Source organism: Trichechus manatus, unplaced genomic scaffold (assembly GCF_000243295.1).
Source record: "Trichechus manatus latirostris isolate Lorelei unplaced genomic scaffold, TriManLat1.0 scaffold00268, whole genome shotgun sequence".
NCBI lineage: Eukaryota > Metazoa > Chordata > Mammalia > Sirenia > Trichechidae > Trichechus > Trichechus manatus.
The window spans coordinates 2,144,470-2,157,175 of NW_004444204.1; the positions used below are offsets into that span (position 1 = coordinate 2,144,470).

General features: G+C 40.6%; 1 pseudogene; it reads right to left on the reverse strand.

Annotated features, from left to right (window-relative positions):
- Positions 1–295: 295 nt before the first annotated feature.
- LOC101361153 (T-cell receptor alpha chain V region HPB-MLT-like) lies at positions 296–1,175 on the reverse strand (annotated as a pseudogene).
- Positions 1,176–12,706: the final 11,531 nt, after the last annotated feature.

Here is a 12,706-nt window from a genome sequence, read left to right on the forward strand (position 1 = left end):
ATCCTGCAGTTCCATTTATTCGCAGCAAAAAAAACAAAATCGAACTAATTCTTAAAACAGTATTAAATAGCATGATACAAAAAGAGAGGAAACATGCTGAGATTCCAAGGCATTTCTTATTTATAACAATGCCCATTGCTTAATATATACTGAACAAATATATATTGAACGAATTGATCTGAAAATCCAAAAATTAACACACTTACTGATTTTTCAGCCATATTTTTCTGAACTTCCTTACCCAATTCTTCTAGCTCAATGTAATCACCAAATAAGGAGTTGTTTGTTGTGGCTATTATTTCTCTTCAATCTTCAGTACAAAATTCTGTGTGTTTAACCTCAAGGTAAAGATTCAGGGATAAGGATGTTTTTGATGAATGATAACTCTGGACATGGTCCATGAACCTAGATAGGATTTTCTTAGAATGAGTGTCTTCCCTCTAACCCTACACTTGTGCCACCACAGCCCTAGCCACTTCCTGTCTGTGATGGTGATTCTTCCCTTGGTCCTTGCAGCAGGTGAATATCTAAAGCAGAGACCTAGGTTTTTGTACACCTCCCTCCAACAATCCTCTTACTGCGGTTTCTCTCAGTGCACAGAAATACACTGCTGAGTCCCCCAGCTGTGAAGCTGAGTTGACAAGGTTGATGGATTTAGTTGCTGTTTGGAAGTTCAGTGAGTAGTGACCTTCTTTGGCATTTTCCTGGTTGTAAGAGTCCTGACAAATAAGGAAAATCATCTTCCTATTGTGGGGTTGCTTGTACCAGAATAGACTAAAATTTCCGTTATTGGTGTCATATGTGCAGTACAGGTTCACAGCTTCCTCCTCCTGTACCATCATTGCTTGTCGGGCTTGAGTTACCTTCTGGGCTATACTAAATCCTGTAGAAGAAAAGATAGAATCAGAAAGTTTAAGAGATAAGTGGTGTAGGACAAAGCAATTCTATTTTTATACCCTGTTAGCCCTCCTTCCCAAAGTCCCCATAAGATACTGATTGTGTCCCCAGTCCTTAGATCATAGCAGAGGCCAGTTCCCACTTGGGCCATGCTTACCTAGGCACATGAAAGCCATGAATACCTTCAGCATGCTAGAGAGCAACATGTTAAGAGTTCTGTCTTCTGAAGGAAAATACCTTGTTCTTCAATTTCAGGGCTCTGCACTGTCAGGTGAGCCCTACAAAGTGAGGAAAGGATTATTGGGTCATGAGCTGCTGCTGCCCCAGAACAGGAAACGGGGATTTCCTGGTATAGCAAGTTGCTGTGTATCATGTCAAACTTCTATACCCACTGACTGAGAGTCTAGCCCAACTCACACTCCTTTTGGATTAACCAACTTTTAAGCATTAGGCTGCTAACCAAAAGGTTGGTGATTCGAATCCACCAGCCACGCCCTGGAAACCCTATTACATCTGGAAATAAATATGGGTAAATTTTTATATTGAAAGGAATATTGATCATTCAACCAACTTCTCTGTTTAATCATTGCATCTATGATCAAACTGGGTGGGAGGGGCACTTATTTAAAAGTACTATATGTAGGGGATTATAGAAACAACATGTTGACGATGTTATTGTTGTTGTTAGGTGCCATCAAGTCAATTCCAACTCCTAGCGACCCATATACAACAGAGTGAAGCATCTCCCAGTCCTGTGCCACTGTCATGGTTTGAATTATGTCCCCCCAAAAATGTGTGTATCAATTTGGCTAGGCCATGATTCCGGGTACTGTGTGATTTTCTTGTATGTTGTAAACCTGCCTCTATGATATTAATGAGGGAGGATGGGTGGCAGTTGTGTTAGTAAAGCAGGACTAGATCTACAAGACTGGATTGTGTCCTGAGGTGATCTCTTGAGATATAAAAGACAGAAGTGAGCAGAGAGACAGCAGCAGCAGAGAACCAGCAGCAGCAGAACCAGGAGACCGGTGAAAGACGGCGCTGGAGCCGACCCATGGAGTGAGAGAGCTGAATGCCGTGAGCAGGAGGCTTCCTGGTGGAGTGGGGTGCCTCTGGGCACTTAGCAGTGGAGCTAGGCTTGCCGACCCACAGAGCGAGGGAGCTGAGTGACTGTGCACAGAAGTCTTCCTGGCGGAGTGGGGTGCCTCCGGCACTTACCAGTAGAGCTACTGAGCTTTGGAACACTTGCCCCAGCAGGGCAGATGCGTGCGTGAGGCCGGAAGGCTGAGAGGCCATAGGAAGCAGAAGCTGAAGAGACAAGGGACACAAGAAGCTGAGCTGCCTCGGTCTCAAAAGGTATGGCCATGACCTCAGGCGTTTCAAAGTGTGGAACCATAGCCTCTGGTGTTTCTAAGGGTGGAGTTGTCACTCCGATGGACTAGGAGAATGGGGTGCCCAAAGCCAAGGGAACAGAGTTGCTGTCCCAGTGGGAGTGGAAGGTGGAGCTGAAGCCCAGGGCCGAGGGACCTCCACTCAAAATCTAGAGACTGTGGCCAATACCTAGAGTCTGGAGGGCAGGGCTATTGTGTAAATTGTCTCAAAGAACAGAAGATTATTTTCAAAGCCTTGAGGGCTAATGTAATGTGTTCTGCTGACTTGCTTGGTGCCTGTTATCCCTTCTTTTCCTCTAGTTTCTCCCATTTGCAATGGAAATGTCTAGCTTGTGCCTGTTTTGCCATTGTACATTTGGAAGCAGATAACTTGTATTCTAGATTTCACAGATGAAGAGGAATTTTTGGATTTTGGACTTGGAGTTAAGACTTTTGCTATGATATGACGGGGTGAATATGTTTTCCATGCTGCAAGGATGTGATTTTTTGGGGGCCAAAGGGTGGAAAGTCATGGTTTGAATTATGTCCCCCAAAAAATGTGTGTATCAATTTGGCTAGGCCATGATTCCTGGTACTGTGTGATATTCCTATATGTAGTAAACCTGCCTCTATGATGTTAATGAGGGAGGATGGGTGGCAGTTGTGTTAGTAAGGCAGGACTGGATCTACACGACTGGATTGTGTCCTGAGGCAATCTCTTGAGATATAAAAGACAGAAGTGAGCAGAGAGACAGGGGGACCTCATGCCATCAAGAAAGCAGAGCGGTCCCTGCGCCGAGAAGCTCCTAGTTTGGGGGAACACTGACGAGAAGGCCAAGGGGGAGAGAAAGCCTTCCCTTTGGAGCTGACACCCTGAATTTGGACTTTTAGCCTACTTTACTGTAAGGAAATAAACTTCTCTTTGTTAAAACCATCCACTTGTGGTATTTCTGTTATAGCAGCACTAGATGACTAGGATAGCCACTCTCACAATCGTTACCCATTGTTGCAGCCACTGTGTCAATCATCTCATTGAGGGTCTTCCTCTTTTTTGCTGACCCTCTACTCTACCAACCATCATCATGTGTCTTCACATCCATGTATGTTGTTGTTTCTCCAGCCAGAACCTAAGGATCTTCAAATCTTATAAAGGAATCACTAATAAATCTGATGGTACCACCTAGAGTACACACTATTCTAGTATCTAAAGTCACTCAACATTTTTCTACCAGTCAGTTGACTAATTATGAAATATTATTAATTTCTCCTTCTCATATTATCCAACTCTAGGGAATTAAGGGAAATCTCATGATTGCGCTTCTGTTGTTAAAGAGATGTCCGTGTCCACTATTGATCTTTTGAACACTCACATACCAAGTCCTGAATTAATTTTGTTTTTTGAAAAGTCATCTCAAAAACTAAAACAGACAAGACTGGTTATGCAATAACTACTCCAGATTTCTTTATAAAACCCAATCCCTTAGCAGAAGCCAAATGAGTTCAAGTAGCTGAACTTCTACCTCTCTCTTGGGAATTTCCAATTAAAAAAAAAAAAAGTGTTAAATATATACAGCAATGGCCAATGTGCTTTTAAAGTAGTTCAAAACTTCTGACTACTATGGAGACAATGAAGTTTCTTAAGCTTCTCATGTATCCCTACAAAAAATGGACACCAAATATATAAATTATTTTATTCTACTCAAAGGAAACTTTGTCATAAGGATAGAGTCTCACAATATAAAATACACTATAGAATTAGGGGAAAAATGCATGACAGATCATTATGCTAAACATGGCTTACTGACAAAAATCTGTATGCAAGTACCTCTTATAGAACATAAAGACATATTTATAGAGAAGTTCAATGACTACATCTCAGATGCAGACATTTTGGTCCCCAATTAAGAAAAAAAAGAAAAACAAAAAAGGAAATGACTGCTGAGTTGCATGATCCATGAGGATAAGATACAGCAAAGCCAGGACTACTGCCTGTTGGGGTTAAATAATCTCCAATAAGCATTTGCTAAAATCCTGCAGAGATAATCTATCAAGTAGGGTCATTTTGGCTGCAATATTAAATACTAGTAAGGAAACTTTTCTAGGATAGTAGAGAATATAGCCAGTTAATACATTTCTGGAATCAACAAAATCCCAGGAAAACTGTAAAGGTGGAATATGAACTGTCCTAAAGAACTATTTGAGCATCTCCAAAAGGGTTTTACAATTATATTCCCTCAATGTGTTATTAAATAGTATGTTCATTTTCTACATGGACTGAGGCACTTGCCTGTCAGAAAGCCACAGCACTAAGCAAAGATGAGAAGACAAGGGGGAAGGGAAACAAGAGTACTGGAAAAGGAACTACCAGAATGCAGTTAATGAGAATGTTGACCCCCTTGTGAAAAATGTAACTAACGTCACTGAACAACTTGTGTAGAAATTGTCAAATGGGAACCTGATTTACTATGTAAACTTCCACTGAAAACACAATAAACTATTAATAAAAAACAAAAAGAAAGCCACAGTACTCATAATGTTAAAAATCAATTCGATTTTGTGTTGCCTACCTATGCCATTCTAAATTATCTATGAACTAATGAGTCCCTGGGTGGTGCAAATGGTTAACATGCTCAGCTGTTAACTGAAAGTTTGGAGGTTCAAGTTCATCCTGAGGCAAGTCCATCCAGAGGCACCTCAGAAGAAAGTCCTGATGACCTACTTCTGAAAAATCAGCCATTTAAAATCCAATGGAGCACAGTTCTACCCTGACACACATGGGGTCACCTTGAGTCAGATCAATTCAACGGCAATTACTAAGGGGAGTATATTTTTCTGGGACAATTAGGCAAGGTTTGCCCTCATTATAAAAACTTTTCTTATCACCACCAATCCTCTGGAAAAATGAAAAGAGTAAATGAAATATTAAAACAAATTAGTTACTGTACCAGACAACGTGACAAGAATTAGTAGTAAAGTGAAGGAAATAATAAGAGCAGCTGAGGTGTTGGAATACAAAACCGACCTTTCTTGTTTAGATATTTTAAACCTAGTGTAACCTAATGACTTTCTCCATAAGAACAAGCCAGTCACCTAATAACTAACAATCATAGCCCAGCCAAGAGGGGTCATTCTCGCCATACCAAGTGCCAGTTACGTCCATCCTTAAGAAGAATATGAGGTCGTAAAATAATATATGTACTGACTATTTAATGAGCAACTATTTGTTCTGTAAACTTTCATCTAAAGTACAATACAAAAAATTTAAAAATTAAAAAAAAAGAGAATATGAGATCTTTAATATATTATCCTTCTCTCAGCCAAAGGTGGGAGAATCAGGGAATTCATTATTTATGCAACTTTTTTCTTTCCATTCATTTGTGTACAACACTAAAAAAAAAAAAAAAAAAAAACTTTTTATGTTTTAAGAAACTTGGGAAAGTAATATTTAATTCAGTCAAAGTTTAAAGATGAGGTCAGGGGAACTATAACAAGTCTGTCAATTAACCATTGGTCCAAATATCTTTGTGCAATCAACCAATAAGAGTTGAGTAAGGTGGCTGATAAATACATATATGATTTTTTCCCACTACTGATTAAGAGCTAAGGCTGCTAAGTAAATGGTCAGCAGTTCGAATTCACCAGCCGCTCCTTGGGAACCTTATGGGGCAGTTCTACTCTGTCCTACAAGGTCTCTATAGGTCAGAGTTGACTCGATGGCAAAAGGTTTGGTTTTGCTTTGTTTTTTTTTTTAACTCTCTTTAAAGGTCCTTAGGTGGCACAAGCAGCTTGCAATTGGCTGCAAACATAAAGGTTGCTTGTTTGAACCCACACAGTGGTACTGCTGAAGAAAAAGCCTGGTGATCTTCTTCCATTAACATTACAGCCAAGAAAACCCTAGGGAGTGGTTCTACTCCGTAAAACATGGGGTCACCATGAGTCAGAATGGACTCTACCACAGCAAACAACAACAACCCTCCTTACGAATCTATTAAGTAACAATCAGCCAACAAATTGTTCTAACCCTTTCTGGGTCATCTTGAACATAAACTTCTTACTATATGATTTTAATGTCTTTGTATTAGTTTCCACTTGAAGACGAACAGTATGACAAATTCTGAATTTGAAGGCCTGCTCAAGAAGGCGTGGGGCTCCAGCCCCAGTGGCAGGTGTGGGTACAGGCTGCAGGTGCCTGGGAAGCACTGTGCACTTGCTGCACACAAGTATACAGCTGAGTCTCCAGGCTGTGCAGCTGTGATGTGAAGGGAGAGATGTTTGGCCTTCTTATCCAACAGAACAGTGAGTCTTTGTTGGTCGTTTCTGTCCACATTTGAACGAATATCTATAATGAACGGGGGATCTTTTCCAGGTTCTTGCTAATACCATGGAAAGTAGGACGAGCCACCGTCTATATAAGTACAGGCAATAACTGAGCTGTTTACCTCCAGGACACTCAGACTAGAAGGATACTGCTCCACATTCTCTCCCGAGCATAACACTATGCAAGAAGAGAAAGTTAAAAAGAGGAGAAGGGGTGTCAGGTCATTACACTCTTTAATTTTTCATTTTCTATGGTAACTACAGGAAATTTGAATAAAGCCATTCCCCTTCTTGGACTTCTAATGAATATCCACTCATACATGGTGTTTCCCAAAAAGCCTCAACTCACATTCCAGCTGTAGCCACAAGAACATGAACAAAGCTTGAAAGGATGTCTTCATTGTTCCCCCCAACTAGGATCAACGGTAGATCTGCAATCTTCAGCCAGGAGAGCTACTTCTATTATCAGGTTGTTCTTTCTTTTCTCTACCTATCACAGTGGTTTTTCACATTGTCTACCCAGCCAATGAGAGAAAAGCTCTGCTTCTGCTGTCAGTCTACTCATTCAGAATCCACTAAAATGAGCCTTCAGCAGAGGTGTACTACCATGTTTTGGTCACATCCCCAACTACTGAACCAGCTGGTTAAATACTCTTCTCTTATCCTGTGTCTATGAGAGACTCAGATGCATAGAAACAGCAATAGGTCAAGCAAATTAGTCTTAGATCAAAGACAAAATATATGGTAAAACGTAGAGATCAACAGTTTTATCTTTGCAACTGCCAAGTCAATGTTAATAGGTTCAAAAGAGGTAGGTACTGTCAGTGTTTATTCAATGATGGGCTGAATGTGTGTTTTGGAAATCAGGAAAGCACCATGGTTCACTCTCCTAAGCAAAGGAACAATAATACGTTCTCTCCTCAACCAAATCTAACATCCTGATTTAGCAGTCACAGGGGAAAAAATGCTTTCTAAAAGGAACATATAAGCCTAAGATTGCAATGAAGTCCTACACAATATTTCAGATGCATATTATCTTAGACCCTGCTCCTCCTGGTCTGGTCTTGCCTATGATCTTGCTATTCCCAGAGAACTGACAGTATCACCTGTCAAAACATGGAGTCTTCCCTCAGCAAAGGTGACTATGATAAAAAGTAAAAGATCAACTTTCAGTGAGAAGGAGTGCAGAGGGATAATTTCCATGAGTTAATAATATTCCAACCACAAGAAACCATTTGACCCATTGTTGTTGTTGTTAGGTGTTGTCAAGTTGTTTCCAACTCATAGCCACCCTATGTGCAACAGAAAAACTGCCCAGTGCTGAGTCATCCTCACAACTGTTGTTATGCTTGAGCCCATTGTTGTAGCTACGGTGTCAATTCATCTCACTGAGGGTCTTCCTCTTTTTCACTGACATTCTACTTTACCAGGCATGATGTCCTTCTCCAGGGACTGGTCCCTCCTGCTAACATGTCCAAAGTATGTGAGATGAAGTTTCCCCATCCTTGCTTCTAAGGAGCATTCTGGCTGTACTTCTTCTAAGACAGATTTGTTCATTTTTCTGGCAGTCCATGGTTATCTGAGTTATCTAGTGCTGCTATACCAGAAATACCATAAGTAAATAGCTTTAACAAACAGAAATTTATTCTCTCACACTCTAGGAAGCTAGAATTCCAAATTCAGGGCTCCAGCTGCAGGGGAAGGCTGTCTCTCTCTGTTGGCTCTGGGGGAAGGTTCTTGTCATCAATCTTCCCATGGCTCTAGTAGTTTCTCTGCTCAGTGACCCCAGATCCAAAGGATGTGCTCCACTCCTGGCTCTTCTTTCTTGGTGTTAGTAGGTCCCTCTCCTCTTTACTCACTTCTGTCTTTTATATCTCAAAATAGATTGACTCAAGATACAACCTAATCCTGCACATTGTGTCCTGCCTTGTTAACATCATACAGATTAGGATTTACAACACACAGGATAATTATATCAGATCACAAAATGGAAGACAATCACACAATACTGGGAATCATGGCCTTGCCAAGTTGACACACATTTTTGAGGGAGACACAATTCAATCCATAACAGTGGTATATTCAATAATTTTTCACCAACACCATAATTCAAATGCATCAGTTCTTCAGTCTTCCTTATTTATTGTCCAGCCTTCACATACATATGAGGCAATTGAAAATACCATGGCTTTGGTCAGGTGCATCTTAGTCCTCGAAGTGACATCTTTGCTTAACACTTTAAAGAGGTCTTTTGCAGTTGATTTGCCAAATGCAATACATCGTTTGATATTCTGACTGCTGTTTCCATGGGTGTTGATTGTGGATCCAGGTAAATGAAATCCTTGACCCATAGGCTGGGTTAATTTTTGATGAGAAATCTGACATGTTTTAAGAAATCTCCTTCTGTGGCTACATGGCTCATATACTGTAAAATATTGAAAGCAAGAGTAGAATTTTTCAGAAGACATTGGACTACAGATTGGGAATATGTAACCAACTGTAAAGTTATTTTAAAAGTGCTTTTATTTTCAGATACTAAAATGGATGACATGATTTAAATGCAATGACTGACTCATATGCTTAGTAGAATTTCCTCTAAAATGTGAGCCAACTCTCTTGGCGTGGACTCCTGTTGGCTCATATTCCAGAACTTATCATTTTTCTTCCAAACTTCCACTACAATTTTTTTTCTACATAACATTGATAAAGCCCTTCAGTCCTATGAGTTTCCATGTGTATCTCCCTTTGTCAAAAAAAAAAAATTTTTTTCTCATATATTTTCATTTCTATTTTCTCATATGCCTTTGTATAAGAATTAATCTAAACAAAAACCAAAACCTTTTACCACAGAGTTAATTTAGACTCATGGCAACCCCATGTGTTACAGAGTAGAACTGCTCCATAGGGTTTTATTAGCTGTAATCTTTACAGAAGCAGATCACCAGACCTTTCTTTTGAGGTGCTGTTTGGTGGGTTCAAACTGCCAACTTTTAGGTTCATAGTTGAGTGTAAACCATTTGCACCACCCAGAGACATAACAATTAATCTAGAGGTGCCTAAATATAGCCTATGTCTGCTGTGGGATTAGTATACCTAGGAAGCTAACCCTAAAGGACTGACCATGAGAAATAATCTCTGGAAAGCCAAGACTGTCCTATTTCCAGAAGTGAAAGCCCCTGTCTACGATTTGTACTCACTAGTCCTGGGGAGATATAGAGACTATCTAATTCCTCATCCGCATCTCACTCTCTTACAGATTAAAGGACAGCTATGTGAAGAAATGCAACTTGATATATAAATATACATGTATATATAAAATATATATTTTTACATATATAAAACTCTTCATTCTAAATATCTAGCATTTACTCACCCATTGCATACAGGATAGGCTTCTCAAAACCTTCGTTGGACAATTTGTTTCTTCTTGGAGAGAGCTACTTTAGGTAAATATTTGCCCTTTTGAGTCATGGCGTCCAGAACTGTGATGGTTAAGATTGTGTGTCAGCTTGGCTGGGCCATGATTCTCAATATTAATACATGATCACTCCCATGATTGAATATGCTGTGAGTAGCCAATCAGATAAAAGGGAGTTTCCTTGGAAGTGTGGCCTGAATCTGAATATAAGCAGACATTCTGGCTTTTTGCTCGCTCTGGATCCTGCTGCTGCCTCCTGTCATCTCATCTCCAGTTCTTGGGACTTGAGCTGCTGAACTTGGGATTCGTCAATCTTCACAGCCTGTGAGTGGAGCCCTGCTCTCTGACCTGCCGATCTTGGGTTCACCAGCCCCTGCAGCTACTTGAATCAGGAGAAACCTTGTGGTCTTGCCTGCCTATCTTGGAATCCGCCGACCTTCACAGCCTGTGAGCTGGAGCCCTGCTTTCCAACCCGCTGATGTTGGGCTTGCCAGCTTCTATAGCTGTGTGAATTGGGAGAGGCCTCTCTCTACCTTGATCCATGGAATTGCCATGTTGTAGCCTCTACGATTGTGTGAGCTGTTTCCTTGATGTAAATCTCTGTATATATAAATTTATACCCTTTACTGGCTTTGCTTCTCTAAATAACCCAGACTAAGACAAGAACCAAATGTAACAGTCAGAATATGAACACTCATATGGATCACAGTGTTCCATATATTATTTATAGAATAGGTATAGCTATCCTTTGGACAAAATTCCCAGGCCAACGATTATTTCATTGAATATTGCTTGATTCATTGTCAAAAGTGTTGATCAGGACAAGCTATTTCTAGCACCTTCATAAATTCTCAGCTGCTTGAGGACAGTGTTCTTTTTAGTCTCCCAATTCCAATGATCATTTTTGCTGACACTATGTGAATGATGCTCATTATGTTCGTATCCTGGCTTCAAGGGTTGTCCACCTTGGATAATGAATATACCTAGCTATTTTTTTAGGAAAGGCCTTAGAAATGTATCTGTGTGTTGAGGATAGCACACACCATCACCTTTGGCTTACTCCTACAGAAACCAGTGAGTCATGAACTCATTTGCTGGTAGCTGAGCTCAGCCTGAGCGTCCTTTCCTGCCCAAAGTGTCAAACATTTACTCAAATTGGCACTTTCCATTCTGGTGATCAAACTGATTGGACTGCAGCTTTCCCAGACCCAAGCTGCAGAGATCTAAGTGGCTGGGCTTGTATTAGACAGTTTCCCTTCTATGAACAATATGGTCCTGCAGGAGTGAGGCAGGGGAAAGAATGATAAAGGAGGAATGAGGAAAATCAGCTTCTTTTTACTCCAGCTCTTTCACCATCTAATTCTTTCATACTGGCATCTTGGATTGTGTCCATCTTTGTAAAATGAAGGTGGATTCAAGAATTTCTAAAGGCTAGTCTAGCTCTAAATTTTTTTATTCTACTTAACAGAGCAAATATTTATTGAGGACTGGTTGCATACATGTTTCTGTGCCTTAGAATGGTGTGGTGTGGGAGTGGGGGGAAATTGTCCTGCATCAAGGAACTCCAAGACCTGTTCACACCCTCATGAAATCTAGTGGGTCTGAGGTTGTCCCTAACCAGCCCTGGGACCCCTTGGGAAGCAGAGGCAGAGTCCTCAAGAGGAGTTCCTTTCTTAGTTCTCCTTCCTCTTATAACCTCAATGATGGATCAAGAAGAATCTAAATCCATAGTAAAACGAAATAAAATGGGACTAAACTCACTGAGAAGTCCTGGTGGTGCAGTGGTTACAGTGCTTGGCTGTTAATCAAAAGGTCAGCGACTTGAACCCACCAGCTGCTCCATGGGAAAAAGATGTGTCAGTCTGCTTCCATAAGGATTTACAGCCTTGGAAACCCTATGGGGCAGTTCTGCTCTGCCCTATAGGGTCACTATGAGTCAGAATCAACTCGACAGCAATGGGGTGGGCTCCATGGCTGAGCGGTGGGTAAGTGGGATGCTCCTTTCTAGAGACTTATCTCTTACATTTGTATCTACAACATATCACTTCTTTCTTGTAGAAAAAAACCTCAGTAACTTAGAGCCTGGAGGAAATGGATGAATTTACTAATACATAAGGATAAAGTACTTTCTCAAATAGCCTAATTGCTTTCTGACTTCTATCTCCTTCCTTCTGAGTTTAGTCCTTCTGAGTTTAGCATGGCGGGGTTCCAAGTTTCCAGTGAGGGCTGGCTATATAATTTATGGGACCCATTGAAAAATGAAAAATTGAGGTCCCTTATTCAAATATAGGGGTGACGGGGAGGGGAATTGCCATTAAAGGTAGTCAACTCCTTACCACTCCTCTCCAAGCAGAGGCCCAGGGGAAAAGATCAAGAAGCCAGGACCATGTTCTGATGCAAGCTGATGACCCTCAACTACCACAACACTACTGGCTTCAAATGCATAGATGAAACAGAGTTCAGAAATGTTATTGTTTGGTTTGAAGACCGCAAAATCAGACACTAAAAGATTGAGGACAGAGGTAATTTAAGAAACATCCACATCAGTAATTGGCCCAATTTCTTTGAAAAGTATCTCAGAGATATTAACAGTCTTTTCAAGATTCAAGATTGACAAGAAGCAATCGATTGATTTATTGGTTTAGTTGTTTGCAGATGAATATCCAGTTTTCTCAGCACCATTTGTTAAAAAGACTGTCTTTTC